The sequence below is a fragment of the Trachypithecus francoisi genome, unplaced genomic scaffold (assembly GCF_009764315.1).
Source record: "Trachypithecus francoisi isolate TF-2019V2 unplaced genomic scaffold, Tfra_2.0 Lachesis_group1, whole genome shotgun sequence".
NCBI classification, from domain to species: domain Eukaryota; kingdom Metazoa; phylum Chordata; class Mammalia; order Primates; family Cercopithecidae; genus Trachypithecus; species Trachypithecus francoisi.
In genome coordinates, this window is record NW_022681454.1 from 58,419,437 (window position 1) to 58,439,119 (window position 19,683).

The 19,683-nt window shown below is 40.4% G+C and overlaps 1 protein-coding gene across 4 annotated transcripts in view; it reads right to left on the reverse strand.

Annotated features, from left to right (window-relative positions):
• PARM1 (prostate androgen-regulated mucin-like protein 1) overlaps positions 1–19,683 on the reverse strand; it is a 162,822-nt gene that overhangs the window by 56,301 nt on the left and 86,838 nt on the right. The gene's annotated exons all lie outside the window — the stretch shown is intronic.

Genomic DNA, 19,683 nt, shown 5'->3' on the forward strand with positions numbered 1-19,683 from the left:
GTTTATCATATTCATATTTTTTTCTACATTCCCATGATCACTCCCTTGCTGCAAGGCCTCATTCCTGATGAGGCAACCAATGCAATCCACATGGCATTGCTAGGTTAATTCCTCTGTGATATTGTGATATATATACTTGCTCTTTATCCCATTTTCTGACATATATCTCCTAAAACACTTTGAATCTCTAGAGTGATAACAGTGTCTTTTGTATGCTCACGAGATGACTGGTGGCTGGCAACTCTAGACAGCAGTCAGGATGGGGCTGGTCACCAAAAGACCAAGGCAGGATTAGAGGGTTGGGACTTTCAGTCCTACTCTAAAACTTCTACAGAGGGTAGAAGGGCTGGAGGTGGAGTTGATCATCAACGGCCACTGATTTAATCAATTATGCCTACCTAATGAAGTCTCCATAAAAACCCAAAAGGAACAGGTTTGAGGAGCTTCCTGACAGCTGAACACAGGGAGGTCCCTGGAGGGTGGCTGCCAGAGAGGGCATGGGAATTCCACATCCCTTCCTAAGCACCTTGTCCTATTCATCTCTTTATTTGGCTGTTCATCTGTATCCTTTGTAATATCCTTGAACATAGGCTGGTAAATGTAAGTGTTTTCCTGGATTCTGTGGGCAGCTCTAGCAAATTAATTGAACACAAGGAGGGGGTATAGGAATCTTGATGTATAGCCAATGGGTCAGAAATATAAATAACAACCTATTTCCTGGGATTGCTGTCTGAAGTAGGGGCAGTCTTGTGGGACTGAGCCCTTAAGCTGTGGGATCTGACACTATCTTCAGGTAGATAGTATAAGAATTAAATTGAATTAGAGGAGACCCAGCTGGTATCTGCAGGAGGGTTGGTTGCTAATGGGGAGAAATGCCTGCACATTTTGGTGACCAGAGGTGCTGTGTTGTATTAAGACATAAGAGAGAATAGGAAAAAATACTTCAGTTTTTTCCTCTCTGTCTTTGGACACCCTCAAAGACAAACTGCTTATAGGACTTCTAAGTTTCAACAACTCTTCACTGTGCACAAAACTAAGTCCAAACTAACCCTTCAGCACCAAATGCCCTTTCCTCAGTGGTTTTGGCTTATGCTACCTTTGTAATCTTAACCATTGTGCCTCACTTTACATCTGCCATCTCCAGCCAAACTTAACTTTGATCTTAGAATTCTCTCAGGCCCATTTTGCCTGTTTAAATTTATGAATTGGGATTTTAAGGTCTAGCATACCAACTCTAGCATGCCAACTCCTTTGTCATTTTCTAAAAGTTTCTAACCAGAAGTAATAGCCATATAAGTTATGCTTCAAACAGCACCTGATATATAGTAGGCATACAAGAAGTGTTTATTTAATGAGTGAATGGCTCTCTTTTGCACTTTTATAGTATTTTTTGCTTGTCCAATAAAACTTTTATCATCCTGCCTGATGCACCAGTTAGTTTATTCATTCAACAAGAACTGAGCACCAATGATGTGGAAAGTTCCATGCTACAGAGTTTATCGAATTATGGTCATCTTTCCCATGTCTCTCTTATCTCTCCCACTAATCGTCATCTCTCCCATATTTACACAGCAGCATAACTATGTATACTGCATACCTGCCATCTCTCCCACCATTATGTAAATGTGTCTACTCTATACATGGCCATCTCTCCTACAGTTGTGTAAATGTGTCCATTGTATAAACAACCATTTATCCTATAGTTGCAAAAAGGTCTACTGTATACACAGCCATGTCTTCCACACTGGGTAAATATGTATACCGTGCACATGACCATCTCCCACAGTTGTGTAAATTATCCACTGTGTACATGGCTGTCTCTCCTACAGTTGTGTAAATGTGTCCACCATACACACAGCCATCTCTCCAACAGTTACATAAAGGTACTGATTGTATACACAGCCATGCCTACCATAGCTGTGTAAATAAATGTATCCCCTGCATACACAGCCATCTCTCCCATAATGAAGTCCCCAAGGGAAAAGAGCACATTTCATTCCTCCTGACCTCACTCACAAGCCTACTAGCCCAGAGCCTCACATGACACACAGTAAATGTAAAATTGAGCAGAAATAAACTTTTCTGAATAAATGAAATAACACAATCAAGAATCAGAAGGATACTCATGATCTATTTGCTTGTATCTCAAATAATCGAAAGGAGAACAAAGATCACGTAGTATCCTCAGAGGAAGTAGGTGCCAACTTGCTTCTTGACATCTGATTTTAATCTCTTTCAAAAAAAGAACAGAATTCTGTCCTTCTTGATCAACCATAAGAAAATATAACAAACAACACAGGATCTGTCGAGTTTAGTTTCTTTAAAAGGAGATAAAGCAAATTGCATGGCAAACTTTAAAACTTCACAGTTTCATCTCTTGATGTTGACATAACCTGTCTTCACAAACACCTTGAATATTTTCATTTTTAATATACAAAATAAATATTCAGCATGTTATTTCAAATTTAAAAGAAGTTTTTACAAATAATTTTACTTGATGATCTTCTTAGACACCATTTAGAACCGGTTTTGATTTACATGCATCTTTCCTTATATATTAAGATGTTCTGCCATTTATAAACAGTAGAACATTCAATATCAATAACTATTAATATCTATACCGAATTCAAAAGTACTATGGAAGTTCTCTGTCTCTCCTCATGCCCCTAGTTAACAAAGAAATGGGTCTCTGTAGTCACACTTGAACCCTGTGATCCTGTCCTTCAACCACAGCTGATTGGACCAGGAATAGAACCTTACCAGTGCCGGACCAGATTCTTTCCTCTAGGAAATTGTATTTGTGACTGAGGCACTAGGTAGTCTGTTAGAATCAATGATTAAATTAGGAAGACATCTTATCACATGCATAAAAAGAAGGGGAAGCCAATTTGATGATGGAAAAGGATAAAGCAAATATAAAAGAGAAGCACTAATAATATTGAACATTTAGTATGTGTTAGGTCCTAGCTCAATTAATTCTCATAGAACTCAATTAAACTCAAGTGCTTACAGTCAAAGAAACTGACACAAAGAGAGATTAATGGAAGTGCACAGCAGGGGTGTGAATCTAGCTGTCTGACTCCAGAGCCCAGCTTTTGACTGACATTCTACTACCCTGGAGCAGTAGAGCAGGTGTGAGGGACCACGGGATCACAGAGAGTTGGTAGGCTTCCTTAGCAAGAGGTTTCCTGATCTTGTCTAAGACTTGTCTGAACTTTCTGCCCTGGATATTACAAGGAAGGCCATTTTTTTTCCGTTTTTTTTCCTTTGCTTAAACAATTTCAGAGGTTTCAGTTACCTGAAACCCCAAAGTCCCCTGCAACAGCCCTGCCCCCTTCATTTCCACCCCCTTGTGTTGGACCTAGCATTGCCACTAAGTTTCACGTGTATGTTCTGTCATTCTTGTTTTCAGCAACCTCTTCTGCTGTTTGTGTTAGTTTTTCACAGATAGACACATATGCACAACGCCTCTCTGCACCTGTTTCTATACTATCCATACAAATCAGTTACTGGTTTGTGGAAATGTAGAGAGAGTAACACAAAGGGTATGGAGGAAGATGTCTGGGACTTCATTTAATTGATGGGCCTGGTTAAGTCATGAAGAAATATTTTATTGTGAGTTGCAATTTGTAATATCTGTAATTGGCACTTTGAGTATAATCAGGCAGTTCAAACATTAGCTAGAGAAAGATAATTAAATCTGTGTTTTGCCTTTCATACTGCAAAGGAAACTTTTCCAAACAACTGGCAAAGGTAAAATCTAGCCAAATCCTTTTCTTTGTTAATCAGGAAAGATTTTAGCAAGCTTTTGCTAGTATCTGAACATATATAAATCTTAAAATTCTTATGCACCAAAGACTCCATGTATTGTCAAAATGTCATCTCTCAGCATTACTATCATTAAAAGAGAAAAACAAAACAATGAATTATTCTAGGGCTGGGTGCGGTGACTCATGCCTGTAATCCCAGCACTTTGGGAGGCCAAAGCGGGTGGATCGTGAGGTCAGGAGTTTGAGACCAGCCTGGCCAACATAGTGAAACCCCGTCTCTACTAAAAATATAAAAATTAGCCAGGCATGGTGGCACATGCCTGTAGTCCCAGCTACTCAGGAGGCCGAGGTTGGAGAATTACTTGAACCTGGGAGGTGGAGGCTGCAGTGAGCCGAGACCATGCCATTGCACTCCAGCCTGGGTGACAGAGTGAGACTCCAACTCAAAAACAAGACAAAACAAAACAAAACAAAAAACCCCAATGAATTATCCTCTCAGATACATAATTTAAGTCTGTTCCTTGTGGTTCTCAATTTCCTGCCAAATGGAATGAGGCAGTTGTATGTTGTCTGGGCCCTGCATTCAGACAGAGTAGGGTTAAATCACTGCTCACTCTCTACCAGCTTTGCAACCTTGGGAAAGTTACTTTTGACCTTGGGCAAGTTGCTTATGACCTTAAGCAAGTTGCTTTGTTACTTCCCTTTCACTGAACCTCAATTTCTTCCATTGTGAAATTGGATAATAGTAGTATCTTCTCAGGATTGCCATAAGGAAGAAATGGACAACCCATTGTTGGAAAAGGCAGTCTGTCATGGGTCCCAGCATCTGCACCCATCCTTGCTGAGTATGCCAAAATGCAAGGCCTAGCTGTCCTATGATGCTGAGCCATTTCTGTAGCTAATCACGTAGCCAATTAAGTAGGTCATGGTGACACAGACGAACAATCATATGACTACTAACTCCTCAGGGGAAAGATTCTGGCTTGTTCATTACTTGCCGTAAAAGGTACTGAGGGCTTGGTCCTAGATTCCTCAGCTGCAGCACAACTGCCTGCATAGCTGCCACCTGGGCCCTTTGTGTTATGTGGGATGTAATGGCAGAGGAACTGGCAGTATCATGTGATGTTCCTGCTGCTTTCTGTCTGTAAATAAAAATGGTCTTGCTCAGATCCATTGAATCTCATTGTCTACTTTTGGAATCTATGGGGCTGTGGAAAGCCAGCCTTCCTGATTGCTTACTCATGTCCTTTGGATCTTTTTTGGAGCTTTGTCACTCCCTGCCATCCTCTGTGACAAGGGTTGGCAAACTTTTTCTCTAAAGGGCCAGAAGGTAAATATTTTAAGCTTTGGGGCCACACATAGTTTCTACTGCATATTCTTCTTAGTGTATTTTTTCTTTAACAACCTTTTAAAAATTAAAAAAAAAGTTTAATTCACAGGTTGAACAAAAATAGGCTGAGGGCTGGATTTGACTTCAACTCTTAGGAGGCTGGCATCTTCCCTGATATCCATGTAAAACACTTAAAACAGTCTATGCTATGTTAACAACATTTCAAAAAAACATTAGCTATTCTTACACCTAATGCTTTTTTATTTTGTTAATCTCTAAGCCTAAGGAAACCCTCCTGGTACTCCAAATAACATTAGAAAACAATAAAGAACCTTTTGGAAAACATGCAGTGCACAGTGACTAGTTATTCTCACTCCTTTAAGTAAATTCTGTGTCTTTGGAAACAGGGCAACTCCTTATGTCAGGCTTCCCGACATGGTGCCAAGAATAGGTTACAGGTATGTGTGTAGATATTGAACTCCTCCACCTTCAGGGCAGATGGTCACCTTCATCTGTTTATTCCAGAGCACTGTGCAAATATTATCATTTTCTAGGTGGGTCAAGGCGTGAAAAAGGTTGTTAAACCCTGTTTCAGGTCATTAAGTTATCGCTTAGTGAAGTACAGGTTTGGTGTATAACAGAACAGTTTTCAATTTTTAGACCACTATTTTCAACTAGAGTGTGGTTGGTGTGGAATTCAGAGGAGCATGCAGTTTCCTTTACTGATTCTAGGTGACTGCAGAATGATTTCTCCTCACAGGACAGGAGATAGTAAGTCACACTAATTGGTTAACTCTTAATGGTCCAGACACCCTCTAAGGAAAAAGATGATAAAAATAGCCAAGAAAGCCAAGTGTGGTGGCACACACCTGTAGTTCCAGCTACTTGGAAGGTTGAGGCAATTTTTAGAGATGGGGTCTTGCTATGTTTCCAGGCTAGACTTGAATTCCTGAAATATTTCAGGTGATTGATCACTTGAGCTCAGGAGTTCAAGTCCAGCCTGGCAACATAGCGAGAACCTCATCTCTAAAAATAAACTTTAAAAACCAGCCAAGAATGCACCAATGATACAAAGAATAAAGACAACAAGAAGTTTTGAAGGACTGCTGAACTGGAAGGTGAAGGGGTGAGGTGGAAAGGGAAGCTAAAAGGAACTACAATAATAATTGAGTGTCAAAAACTGTCCAAGCACTCGTTCTGGTTAAAAAGGTAAACTCTCCAGGGCCAAATCTAAGAAGAGAGGAAAAGTAGTGGAATAAAGTACATGGGAGCAGGAGGAGAAGTTGAAGGAAGAGAGCCATGGGCTGCAGAAGATAGAGAAGAGAGAAGCATTGACAGGGATGATATAAATCAGGTCCAGTCATGGTGACCAGAATAGCCAGCTTTGCAGATAGGAGGAGAAACTCCTACTGAAGTCTTATAACTGGTAGTGCTATCCACTGTACCAGCATCCTATGACATCACTACATCACTGAAGTTCTGTGACAATGACCTTGAGTCATCCACAGATGCAAGAATGATGCACAGTCTGTTTGGTCTCCTGAGTCAGAAAAGCATACATTTAAAAGATCTCCCCCTTAAAATAGTTATAAGATTTCAGACATTCTCTCCATTAAAGGGTATTTTAGTTTTCTGAAAAACCTATTCCCAGACCATATTCAGTGACTGAAGCCACAACAATCTACTATCTATTGAGATATATAATGACTCTCATAGTACATGAGGGACGGGTCAGATGAATGCTCTAGTGTCTCCTTGTAAGACCTGTCCTGGTCGTGAGTTGTAATCAGTTCCTCTAATTTCCCTCTAACTTAGTATAAGACTCTGAGTTGTCACTATAGATACAAGGCAATATCTGGTCCCTGGAACAATTTTTCAAATGATGTCAGTGGTGAGGTAAGGCCGTAGAGATTCAATTTTTTTTTTTCCTATTGCAGTGTTAACAGAAAAGTACGGAAGGACGCAAGAAACTAGGAAGTGTACTTCATGGGGTCAGAGAGCTGTCCTCTGAATAGTGAGCTGATGGACTGAAGGAGTGATAATGATTTTGTGTATAAACTGAATTAGGACTAAACGGTACGTGTCATGGAATAGTGACAACTTAATTCAAGCATATCACTAAGGAGATTGCTTTAGAATGTTTTCTTTTAAAGAACTTCTCTGAATATGTTCCCGGAGGGAACTGTTTCTGAAAGTTACCCTGGAAATAAAGAGCCCTGCCTCTGGCATACATTCATATTCAACAATGGTGGCACAGTTTCAAACTCTAATCTTAGGAGTCTCTGACTTCATTTTAAAGATATACTCAAGAACTAAGGTTGTACAGTGGTGATCTTTGGGTGGTGAGAAGAGGAAGTTGCTACTAAAAAAAGTTTGTTGCTTGAATTTTCCTTTTTAAAAAAGTTACGTGAATGTGTTTATTATTTTATTTTCTTAATTTTAATTTTATTTATTTTAAGTTCTGGGGTACATGTGCAGGATGTACAGGTTTGTTACACAAGTAAACATGTGCCATGATGATTTGCTGGACCTACCAACCCATTACCTAGGTATTAAGTCCAGCGTGTATTAGCTACTTTTCCTGATGCTGTCCCTCCCTCTTCACTCCTGACCCTGACAGGCCCCAGTGTGTGTTGTTCCCCTCCCTGTGTCTATGTATTCACATTGTTCAGCTCCCATTTATAAGTGAGAATATGTGGTGTTTGGTTTTCTGTTCGTGCATTAGTTTGCAGAAAATAATGGCTTCCAGCTCCATCCATGTCCCAGCAAAGGACATGATCTTGTTCCTTTTTATGACTGCATAGTATTCCATCGTGTATATGTACCATATTTTCATTATCCAGTCTATCATTGATGGGCATTTGGGTTGATTCCATGCCTTTGCTATTGTGAATAGTGCTGCAATAAACATATGAGTGCATGCATCTTATAATAGAATGATTTATATTCCTTTGAATGTATACCCAGTAATGGGATTGCTGGGTCAAATGATATTTCTGGTTTTAGGTGTTTTTTTTTTTTTTTTTTTGAGATAGACTCTCACTTTGTTGCTCAGACTGTTGTTCAGTGGCATGGTTTCGGCTCACTGCTGCCCAGGTTCAAGCGATTCTCCTGTTTCAGCCTCCTGAGTAGCTGGGATTACAGATGCCTTCCACCGCACCCAGCTAATTTTTGTAGTTTTAGTAGAGACGGGGTTTCATCATCTTGGCCAGGCTGGTCTTGAACACCTGACCTCATGATCCACCTGCCTTAGCCTCCCAAAGTGCTGGGATTACAGGCATGAGCCATCACAACTAGCCCTGGTTCTAGGTGTTTGAGGAATAGATACATTGTCTTCCATAGTGGTTGAACTAATTTACATTCCCACCAACAGTGTAAAAGCATTCCTATTTCTTCCCAGTCTCACTAGCATCTGTTGTTTCTTGTCCTTTTAATAACTGCCATTCTGAACGGCGTGAGATGGTATCTCATTGCGGTTTTGATTTGCATTTCTCTAACGATCAGTGATGTTGATGTTGAGCTTTTTTTCCACATGTTTCTTGGCCACATAAATGTCTTAAAGAAGTATCTGCTCATGTCCTTTGCCCACTTTTTAATGAGGTTGTTTGTTTTCTTCTTGTAAATTTGTTTAAGTTCCTTGTAGATTCTGGATATTAGACTTTTGTCAGATGGATAGATTGCAAAAATTTTCTCTAGGTTGTCTGTTCATTCTGATGATAGTTTCTTTTGCTGTGCAGAAGCTCTTTAGTTTAATTAGATCCCATTTTTCAATTTTTGCTTTTGTTGCAATTGCTTTTGATATTTTCATCATGAAATCTTTGTCTGTGCCTATGTTCTGAATGGTATTGCCTAGACTTTCTTCTAGGGTGTTTATAGTTTTGGGTTTTACATGTAAATCTAATCCATCTTGAGTTAATTTTTATATAAGATGTAAGGAAGTTTCAATTTTCTGCATATGGCTAGTTAGTTTTCCCAGCACCATTTATTAAATAGGGAATCCTTTCCCCCATTGCTTGTTTTTGTCAGGTTTGCCGAAGATCAGATGGTTGTAGATGTGTGGTCTTATTTCTGAGTTCTCTATTTTGTTCTATTGGTTTATGTGTCTGCTTTTGTACCAGTACTGTTTTGGTACCAGTCATTTTGGTTACTGTCACCTTGTACCATAGTTTGAAGTCAGGTAGTGTGATACCTCCAGTTTTGTTCTTTTTGATTAGGATTGTCTTGGCTATATGGGCTATTTTTTGATTCCATATGAATTTTAAAATAGTTTTTTTATAATTCTGTGAAAAATGTCAATGGTAGTTTGGTGGGAATAGCATTGAATCTATAAATTACTTTGGGCAGTACGGTCAATTTCATGACACTGATTCTTCCTATCCATGAGCATAGAATGTTTTTCCATTTGCTTGTGTCCTCTCTAATTTCCTTGAGAAGTGGTTTGTAGCTCTGCTTTCAGAGGCCCTTCACTTCCCTTATTAACTGTATTCTGAGGTATTTTATTCTCTTTGTAGCAATTGTGAATAGAAGTTCGTTTATGATTTGGCTCTCTGCTTGTGTGTTGTTGGTGTATAGGGATGCTTGTGATTTTTGCAAACTGATTTTGTACCCTGAGACTTTGCTGAAGTTGCTCATCAGCTGAAGAAGCTTTGGGGTGGAGATGATGAGGTTTTCTAGATATAGGATGATGTCATCTGCAAACAGAGGCAGTCTGACTTTTTCTCTTCCAATTTGAAACACTTTATTTCTTTCTCTCGCCTGATTGCCCTGGCCAGAAAATCCAACACTATGTTGAATAGAAGTGGTTACAGAGGGCATTTTGTCTTGTGCCAGTTCTCAAGGGGAATGCTTCCAGCTTTTACCCATTTAGTATGATGTTGGTGTGGGTTTGTCATAAATGGCACTTATTATTTTGAGGTATGTTCTTACAATAGCTAGTTTACTGAGAGTTTTTAACATTAAGGGACGTTGAATTTTATCAAAGGCTTTTTCTCCATCTATTGAGATAATCATGTGGTTTTTGTCTTTAGTTCTGTTTATGTGATGACTTAACATTTATCAATTTGTGTATGTTGAACCAGCCTTGCATCCTGGGGATGAAGCCAACTTGATCATAGCAGATAAGCTTTTTGATGTGCAGATGGATTTGGTTTGCTAGTATTTTATTGAGGATTTTTGCATTGATGTTCATCAGGGATATTGGTCTGAAGTTTTCTTTTGTGTTGTTGTTGTGTCTCTGCCTGGTTTTGGTATCAAGATGATGCTGGCCTCATAAAATGAGTCAGGGAGAAGTTCTTCCTTTTCAAATTTTTGGTATAGTTTCAGTAGAAATGGTACCAGCTCTTCTTTGTACCTCTGGTAGAATTTAGCCATGAATCTGTCTGATCCTGGGCTTTATTTGGTTGGTAGGCTATTTATTTCTGCCTCAATTTCACAGCTGGTTATTGGTCTATTCAGGGATTCAACTTCTTTCTGGTTCAGTCTTGGGAGAGTGTATGTGTCCAGGAATTTATCCTTTTCTTCTAGATTTTCTAGTTTGTTTGCATAGAGGTGTTTACAGTATTCTCTGATGGTTGTTTGTACTTCAGTGGGGTCGGTGGTGATATCTCCTTTATCACTTTTTATTGTGTTTATTTGATTCTTCTCTCTGTTCTTCTATATTAGTCTAGTGAGTGGTCTGCCTAGTTTAACATTTTTTTCAAAAAACCAGATCCTGGATTCATTGATTTTTCAAAGGGTTTTTGTGTCTCTATCTCCTTCTGTTCCTCTCTGATCTTGGTTGTTTCTTATTTCTGTTAGTTTTCAGGGTTGTTTGCTCTTGGTTCTCTAGTTCTTTTCGTTGTGATGTTAGGGTGTCTATTTAAGATGTTTCTAGATTTTTGATATGAGCATTTTAGTGCTATAAATTTCCCTCCTAACACTGCTTTAGCTGCATCTCGAAGATTCTGGTACATTGTCTCTTTGTTCTCATTAGCTTCAAATAACTTCTTGATTTCTGCCTTAATTTTATTATTTACCCAGGAGTCATTCAGGAGCAGGTTGTTCAATTTTGATGAAACTGTGTGGTTTTGAGTGAGTTTCTTAATCTTGAGTTCTAATTTGATTGTGCTATGGTCTGAGAGACTGTTATGATGTCAGTTCTTTTGCATTTGCTGAGGAGTGTTTTACTATCAATTATGTGATCAATTTTAGAGTAAAGTGTCAGGCAATTCTGAGAAGAATGTATACACCATTATTTTGGGGTAGAAAGTTTTGTAGATATCTATTAGCTCCACTTGATCCAGAGCTGAGTTCAAGTCCTGAATATCTTTGTTAATTTTCTGTCTTGATGATCTGTCTCATATTGACAGTAGGGTGTTAATCTCTCCCACTATTATGTGTGGGAGTATAATTCTCTTTGTAAGTCTCTAAGCACTTGTTTTATAAATCTGGGTGTTCCTGTATTGGGTGCATATATATTTAGGATAGTTAGCTGTTCATGTTGAATGGAACCCTTTACCATTATGTAATGACCTTCTTTGTATTTTTTGATCTTTGTTGGTTTAAAGTCCATTTTGTTTGAAACGACGCTTGTAGCCCTTGATTTTTTCTGCTTCCATGTGCTTGGTAAATTTCCCTCCATCCCTTTATTTTGAGCCTATGTGTGTCCCTTTGAACATGAGATGGGTCTCTTGAATACAGCACACTGATATTTCTTGACTCTTTATCCAGCTTGCCATTCTGTGTCTTTTAATTGGGGGCATTTAGCCCACTTGCTTTTAAGGATAATGATGTTATGTGTGAATTTGATCCTGTTATCATGAATCTAGCCAGTTATTTTGCAGACTTGTTAATGTAGTTGCTTCATAGTGTCATTGGTCTGTGTACTTCAGTGTGTTCTTATAGTGATTGTAATGGTTTTTCCTTTCCATATTTAGTGCTTCCTTCAGGAGCTCTTGCAAGGCAAGCCTGGTGGTAACTCATTCCCTCAACATTTGTTTGGCTGAAGAGGATTTTATTTCTCCTTCACTTATGAAGCTTAGTTTGGCCTGATATGAAATTCTGGGTTGGAAATTCTTTTTTTTTTTTTTGAGACGGAGTCTCACTCTGTCGCCGGGGCTGGAGTGCAGTGGCCGGATCTCAGCTCACCTCTCGGGTTCATGCCATTCTCCTGCCTCAGCCTCCCGAGTAGCTGGGACTACAGGCGCCCGCCACCTCGCCCGGCTAGTTTTTTGTATTTTTTAGTGGAGACGGCGTTTCACAGTGTTAGCCGGGATGGTCTCGATCTCCTGACCTCGTGATCCGCCTGTCTCGGCCTCCCAAAGTGCTGGGATTACTGGCTTGAGCCACCGCGCCCAGCCGGAAATTCTTTCCTTTAAGAATGTTGATGTTGGCCCCCAATTCCTTTTTGCTTGCAGGGTTTCTGCTGAGAGATTTGCTGTTCGTCTGATGGACTTCCCTTTGTAGGTGACCTGGCCTTTCTCTCTGGTTGCCCCTAACATTTTTTCCTTCATTTCAACTTTGGAGAATCTGATGATTATGTGTCTTGGAGTTTATTTTTCTCATGGAGTATTTTACTGGGATTCTCAGAATTTTCTACATTTGAATGTCAGCCTGTCTTGCTAGGTTAGGGAAGTTCTCCTGCATGATATCCTGATGAATGTTTTCCAACTTGGGTCCATTCTCCTTGTCTCTTTCATGTACTCCCATTAGTCGTAGGTTCAGTCTTTTTACATAATTCCATAGTTATCAGAGGTTTTGTTCATTCCTTTTCATTCTTTTTCTCTAATCTTGTCTGCCTGTCTTATTTCAGAAGATAGTCTTCAAGCTCTGAGATTCTTTCTTATGCTTGGTCTATTTGGCTACTGATACTTGTGGTTGCATTGTGAAGTTTTCTTGTAGTGTTTTTCAGCTCCATCAGATCATTTATATTCCTCTCTAAACTGGTTATTCTGGTTAACAGCTCCTGTAATGTTTTATCATGGTTCTTAGCTTGTTTACATTGGGTTAGAACATGCTCTGGTAGCTCAGTAAAGTTTGTTATTACTCACTTCTGAAGCCTACTTCTGTCAATTCATCCATGTCATCCTCAGCCCAGTTCTGTTCCCTTACTGGAGTGGTACTGAAATAATTTGGAGGAAAAGAGGCACTCAGGGTTTTTGAGTTTTTGGCATTCTTGCATTGATTTTTTCCCCATGTTTGTGAGGTTATCTACCTTTGATCTTTGAGGCTGATGACCTTCAGTTAGTTCAGTTAGGGTTTTTGTGGGGTCTTCTTCTTGATATTGTTGTTGTTACTTTATATTTGTTTGTTTCTCTTTTAACAGTCAGGCCCCTCTTCCATAGGGCTGCTGTGCTTTTCTGGGGGTTCACTCCAGACCCTATTCACTTGAGTCCCTCCTGCACCTGGAGGTGTCATCAGTGGAGGCTGCAGAACAGCAAATATGGCTGGCTGCTCCTTCCTCTTGGAATCCTGTCACAGAAGGGCACCCATCTGATGCCGGCAGGAACACTCCTGTATAAGGTGTCTGGCAATCCCTGTTGGCATGTCTCACCTAGTCAGGAGGCACCAGATCAGTGACCCACTTAATAATATACTCTGGCTGCCCCTTGGCAGGGCAGGTGCCCTGCACTGGGGGAAGTCCTCCTCATCTGGACTGCCCAGCCTCTTCAGAGCAAGCAGGCAGGAAAGACAAAGTCCACTAGACTGTGGAAACTGTGGCCACCCCTGCCCCCAGGGTCTCCATCCTAGAGAGTTCAGAGTTCTGTCTGTAAAGCCCTGGCTGGAATTGGTGAAATTCCCAGGGAGGCCCCCCACTGTGAGGAGGAATGGATTCAGGTCCTACCTAAAGAAGCAGCCTGGCCATGATCTGCCACAGCTGCTGTACAGAACTGTGGGAATTCCTCCCAGTCCAAACGGCCCAGCTTCCCTGGCATCAGCAGGGGAAAATGGCAGACTGGAGCCACAGTGATGGCCGTCACCCCTCTCTCTAGGAACTTGGTCATCTTAGGCAGTCTCTAGCCTGCTGCCAATGGCTACAACTCAAACAGCCACAAAGAGTTTATACGATTCTGTGCTTGGGACCCAAGGCCCTGGTGCCATGGGCTCACAGGGGGATTTCCTGATCCACAGAAAAAGCATGGTTTCCCTGATGAGGTAGCACAATCACTCACCACCTCCCTTGGCTGGGGGTAGGAATTCCCCTTACCCTATGTGGCTCTCAGGTGGGCCGTGGCTCCACCTTGCTTTTTCTCACTCTCTGGGTGTTGTACCAACGGTCTAGTTGGCCTCAATGAGAAAAACCTGGATACCTGTGCTGAAGGTGCAGGATTTACTTGCCATTTTCATCCTTCTCCATGAGAGCCACTGATGGCAGCTGCTTCTAGTCAGCCATCTTGGCCCCTCCTCCCTATTGCTTCAATGTTCTAATTTTCTACAATAGCTATATATTGCAACTATAATAATGCAAAGCTTAATTAAAAATTATACTCAAGCCATTGTGAGGTTGATTATATAATTATGCAGAAGTTGTTGAACTACCAATTTACTTGTCTCTCCTAGCCCCATGCATATAATTAATATAACAAATGTAGTCAAAGGCAACTACATGTTTATAAAATATACCTGTGACTTCATGTTCATGAAATACATGTATTTTATAAACTTCTCTGGTGTGCATGTTCTGGTAAAATTTCTGGCAAATGCCAAAACTTAGTAAAGAATATGCCTTCCCTTCTATTCACAGCCATGGTTACGTCTTTCAACTACTCAAAAACTCACACAAAGTCAATTACAGAAGTTGAAATCACTGAACTACTTCTAGGTGGAGCTTCACATCCTATGCTTTTGTTTTGTTTTACAGAAAAAATAATACCACATTCTAACATGATTGGGAAAAGCAAAACTCTCATTAACTGCAGTGTCTGGTTATGACTAACTAGAGTTCATTTAATTCTAAAGCCAGGCTAAAGATACTTTGGTTTTTAAAGAGTGATACATCAGAATGTGTAATACATCTAACAGGGGATGGAATGTTCCAAAAACTGGATGCCAAAGTCCACCTGTTTTAGCTTTGCAGAGACTGCACTGATATCCAAAGGTTAGGTGAAAGAGGGAATGTGCAAATGTCTGATGTAGTGTCTGATGCTGTCCATATTACTTGCTTTGGCTGCCATAACAAAATGCCACAGACTATGTGGCTTAAACAACAAAAATTTATTTGCCCACATTTCTGGAGGCTGGAAGTCTGAGATCAGGGTCTCAAATGGTCAGGTTCTGGGGAGATTCCCCTTCCTGGGTTGCTAATGACCACTTTTTGCCTGTGTCCTCACATGATGGAGAGAGACAGAGAGCAGGCTCTCTGGTGTTTCTTCTTAGAAGGGCACTACTCTCATTACAAGGGCCCCATCCTCATGACCTCATCTAAACCTAATTACTTCTTAAAGCCCTATCTCCAAATACCATCACATAGAAGGTTAAGGGCCTCAATATCTGAATTTTAAGGGAACACAATTCAGTCCATAGCACTGCCCCTGAAAGTCACCCCCTCAGGCCAAATTTTAGGAGGTCACAATAACATTTGCATTCACATTTACCTTTCTATACTATGACTGCAATCACCTCTACATTCTATAGTAACAAACCATAGTAGAGAATAGAAAACTTCTGACAGGCTAGTCAGAAGTATTGCTGGGAATAAAAGCCTTTATGTCTCCATGCCTCCTGAGCTTGAATGAGCCAAATTATATTGACAAAGATACAGGAGTCTGAAAACCTGGACAAGTCTTCTGTTGAAAGCTATTTAACAACTCCCAGTGGCCCATCCTCCTAGGGTGTCATTGCTATGACAGTGGAGACCTGGGGACCCATGATGGGTAATTCTTTGTGTCAACTTGACTGGGACAAAGGGTGCCCAGATTAAACATTATTTCTGGGTAAGGTCTGTGAGGGTGTTTCTGGATGAGACTAGCATGTGAATCCATGGACTCAGTAAAGTAGACTGCCCTCCTCAAAGTGTGTGGGCATTATCCCATCTGTGGCAAGCCTGAACAGAGCACACACAGAGGAAGGAGGGATTTGCCTCTTCTTTTTCTGCCTCATGGAATAATGTGGGACATCTCACCTCATCTTCTCTGGTCCTTAAACTAAATTACGCTGCCAACAACCCTGGTTCTAAGGCCCTCAGATTTGAACTAAATTACACTACTGGCTTTCTTGAGTCTCCAGCTTGCAGACAGAAGATAGTGGAACTTCCCAGCCACTGTAATTACTCATCCGAGCCAATTCTTTATAATAAATCTCTCTCTTTCTCTATGTGCGCGCGCGCACGCACACATACACACACACACACACACACACGCGGAACATATTTTATTATTTGATTCTCTAATCATGATCAATATAGGATCCCAGTGTCCTAAAATCTGAGGGTGGTGTCCTGGGTTCCTCTGCAGGAACTTGTGTCAAGAGAGAGAAGACAACCAGAATCTACAGAGTGTGGAAAGTATGGGTTTTATCTACCTAAAAAAAATGGTCTATTTAACTTTATGGCCATCTTAAGGCTTGTGCCACTGCAAGAGGGTCCTGGGAAGGATTCCTCCGGACAGGACTTTGTATTCAACTTGTACTGCCTTCCAGGAGTCAGATGCAGATGAGGAGACCGGATCCTCCAGTGGCCTCCGGAAGACGAATGTCTCCAGTTCTATCCCTGGACTGTGATATACAACTGGGGGCAGGCAGGGGGGTGGTTGGGAGGGAGAGTTTCTTGTTTACAAGTTGCTGAGACCTTTATGGGGAAAATAAAATTACTTTTAGGAAATAAAAGCATTTTATATTCTGAGATCATTTACTCTTTTAAACACCTTAAAAGTCTGTTCATGTTTATTGGACCTTTTTTTATATATTCATATGTACTGTCCAGTATCTTCAGATGACAAGTTTCACTAATTTTTCTATTTTAAGTTTATATTACATATGTGTACCACTGTGAAAATATTCAGATTTTATATTTCATTGATGGAAAAACAAAATCAAAAATCAAAATTCAAACCCAAAAAATGTTAAACAAGGCTCCTAAAGGCATTGTGGACATGAGAAAGAGGAGTAAATCTAAATACCTCCCATGTGATGGGGTTGTAGAAAATCCATTCTTACGTTATTTTGTTTAATCTTCAGAATAACATTGTGAGGTGTGATTGACTCATTATGTGCAAGTGAGGACAATGATGCTCAGAGAACTAAACATCACATGGTAGATAAGGGGCAGAGCCAATGTTTTCAACTGTCATCTACTCAAAAGCAAAGCCTTGCCTTCTCCACGGCACTGTACCAGCTTGCAGATGTCCTCAAGCCTCCTGTCCCCACAGTGTAAGTCTTCATTTCCTCTTACTGCCTGGACACATTGAGGCATCAGCAAGATGACACCGTCAAGGACTTAACATTTAAAATAAAATAACCCAAATAATTTAGAGGCTCACCTGTTACTAGGCTCAGATTGAGCTTATGTTACTTTCTGCTGACCAGAAAAAGAAATCATGAAGTACTAGTTTGTGTATTTACCAGAAGAATTTTCATAAGCGTGCTAAGAAACAAGTCTCTCAAATATAACTTTTGATTCCAAGAAGCTATTTACAGCAGAATGTCAAAACTCACATATTACTACCGAAGAGCTGCACTAAAATACACAATTTTGAGAACATTCAGATCCATCTGCAGATGTTCAAAAAGGTAAAGATATCAGAAACGTGTTGACTTAGATTTGTGCTTCTTTCTGAAGTTATTTTATTGTACGAAGCATACAAACACTTAACTCAGTGCCAGATAAAGGGATTCTGAAAGAAACAGAAAGAGGTTTCAAAAGTAAGTGAATGAATATGAGTGAAAGGTAAGTATTACCACAGGTGTTTTCTTTTTGCATTATAAACAACAAAGCAAATCCAATGTTTAGGGCAAAAATGAGGGCTTTCCAACAGTACACCACAATCTTGCAGATGCCTAGGCAATCCCAGAGCCATGTGGCCCTGTTTTCAGCTCATGTTCCCTCTGTCCCTGTAGTTTCATGGGAAGGTGACGTGGGCAGCACTGCTCCGCTGAGCATTCTCAGGAATTTCAGTGTTTTCACCCCTTCCCTGTCTCTGAGACAGGGCATGCTTGTTGTCAATATCCTTGCTCATCCTTGCAGACTTCCAGCCATACCCTCACTACCAGCAACTTCAAGGAGCTACATATGAATAATAAGTATGTGTGATAGAAAATTATTATGCTTGTGGCTGTGAAAGATGTCTTCTGGTCTTGTTAGGAGCAGACACCATCCAGCTAATCAGTGCTGCAGGAAGAATGAGTCCCAAGACCTTGAACTTCTCAGAAACCTTGAAAACTTTCTTCTAGAAAGAATAGTCTAGACTAGGCTGGGAAAAGATTAGGATCAAAGGTAAGATATTAAAAGGTTAAGCCAACTCTTCATTAACCCCACTAGTGTACCAAGTAGGTGACAGAATGTGCAATTCAGCAAAGCAAGACTCAGAATCTCAGACAGGAAGGAGATCTGAGGACGTGCCTCGCCCACATGCTTTATTTTCAGATAAGCAAACTCAGCTCAGAAACATAAACATAACCGTATTTCATCAAATTTAAAAAGTGCCAACTATCAGAAACATTGTTATTTTATGTAGTGTTAAGAGTGACACAAAATGCTGTTAATAAAATAGGATATGCCATTGATTGTGAAACACATTTCATTTTTAAAGTGGTAAAAGCAAAAACAAAAGAACAAAACAAAAGCTGAAAAAAAAAAAACCAAACATCTGCTATGGTTTGGCTGTATCCCCACTCAAAACTCATGTTGAATTGTAACTCCCATAATCCCCATGTGTTGTAGAGGGACCGGGTGAGAGGTAATCGAATCACGGGGTCAGCTTTTTCCTGTGCTGTTCTCGTGATAGTGAATAAATCTCACAAGATCTCATGGCTTAATAAAGGGCAGCCCCCCATCCCCGCACACACTCTCTTGCTTACCATCATGTAAGACATGTCTTTGCTCCTTCACCTTCTGCCATGATTTTGAGGCCTCCCCAGCCATGTGGAACTGTGAGTCCATTAAACCTCTTTCTCTTTATACATTACCCAGTCTTAGATATGTCTTTATTTGCCCTGTGAGAACAAACTAATACAGTGTCTTAGAAGGGATATCTTGATGAGACATAGTAAGCAACTTGTCTCCAAATGTTCACTTCTCAGTCCTTAGGTCTCTTGTTGTTCCCCACTATGCTCATGCAGCTTCATTTCCGATGAGAAACCTAAAATCCAGGCATGGGGAAACTATCCCAAAGTCACTGAGTGAGGAAGGAGCAGAGCCAGGACTGACACTAGACCCCTGATTCCTTTGTGCTGGCTCCCACAACTCTGTATTGCTTCTCACTCTAAGGTATTTATCTCTTGCTCTGGAAAACAGAGCTAAATTAGTCAGCAGAACATTTGCCTCCTGATTAGGTTTAGCTTATGATAACATAAAAATTAAATTGCTGCCCTGAACACATGCAGGCAGGCTGGAAGCAGCTTGGGTAGACGTTTGCCAGGGTAAGACAGGGTCTCTGGATTTGAAACGTGCTC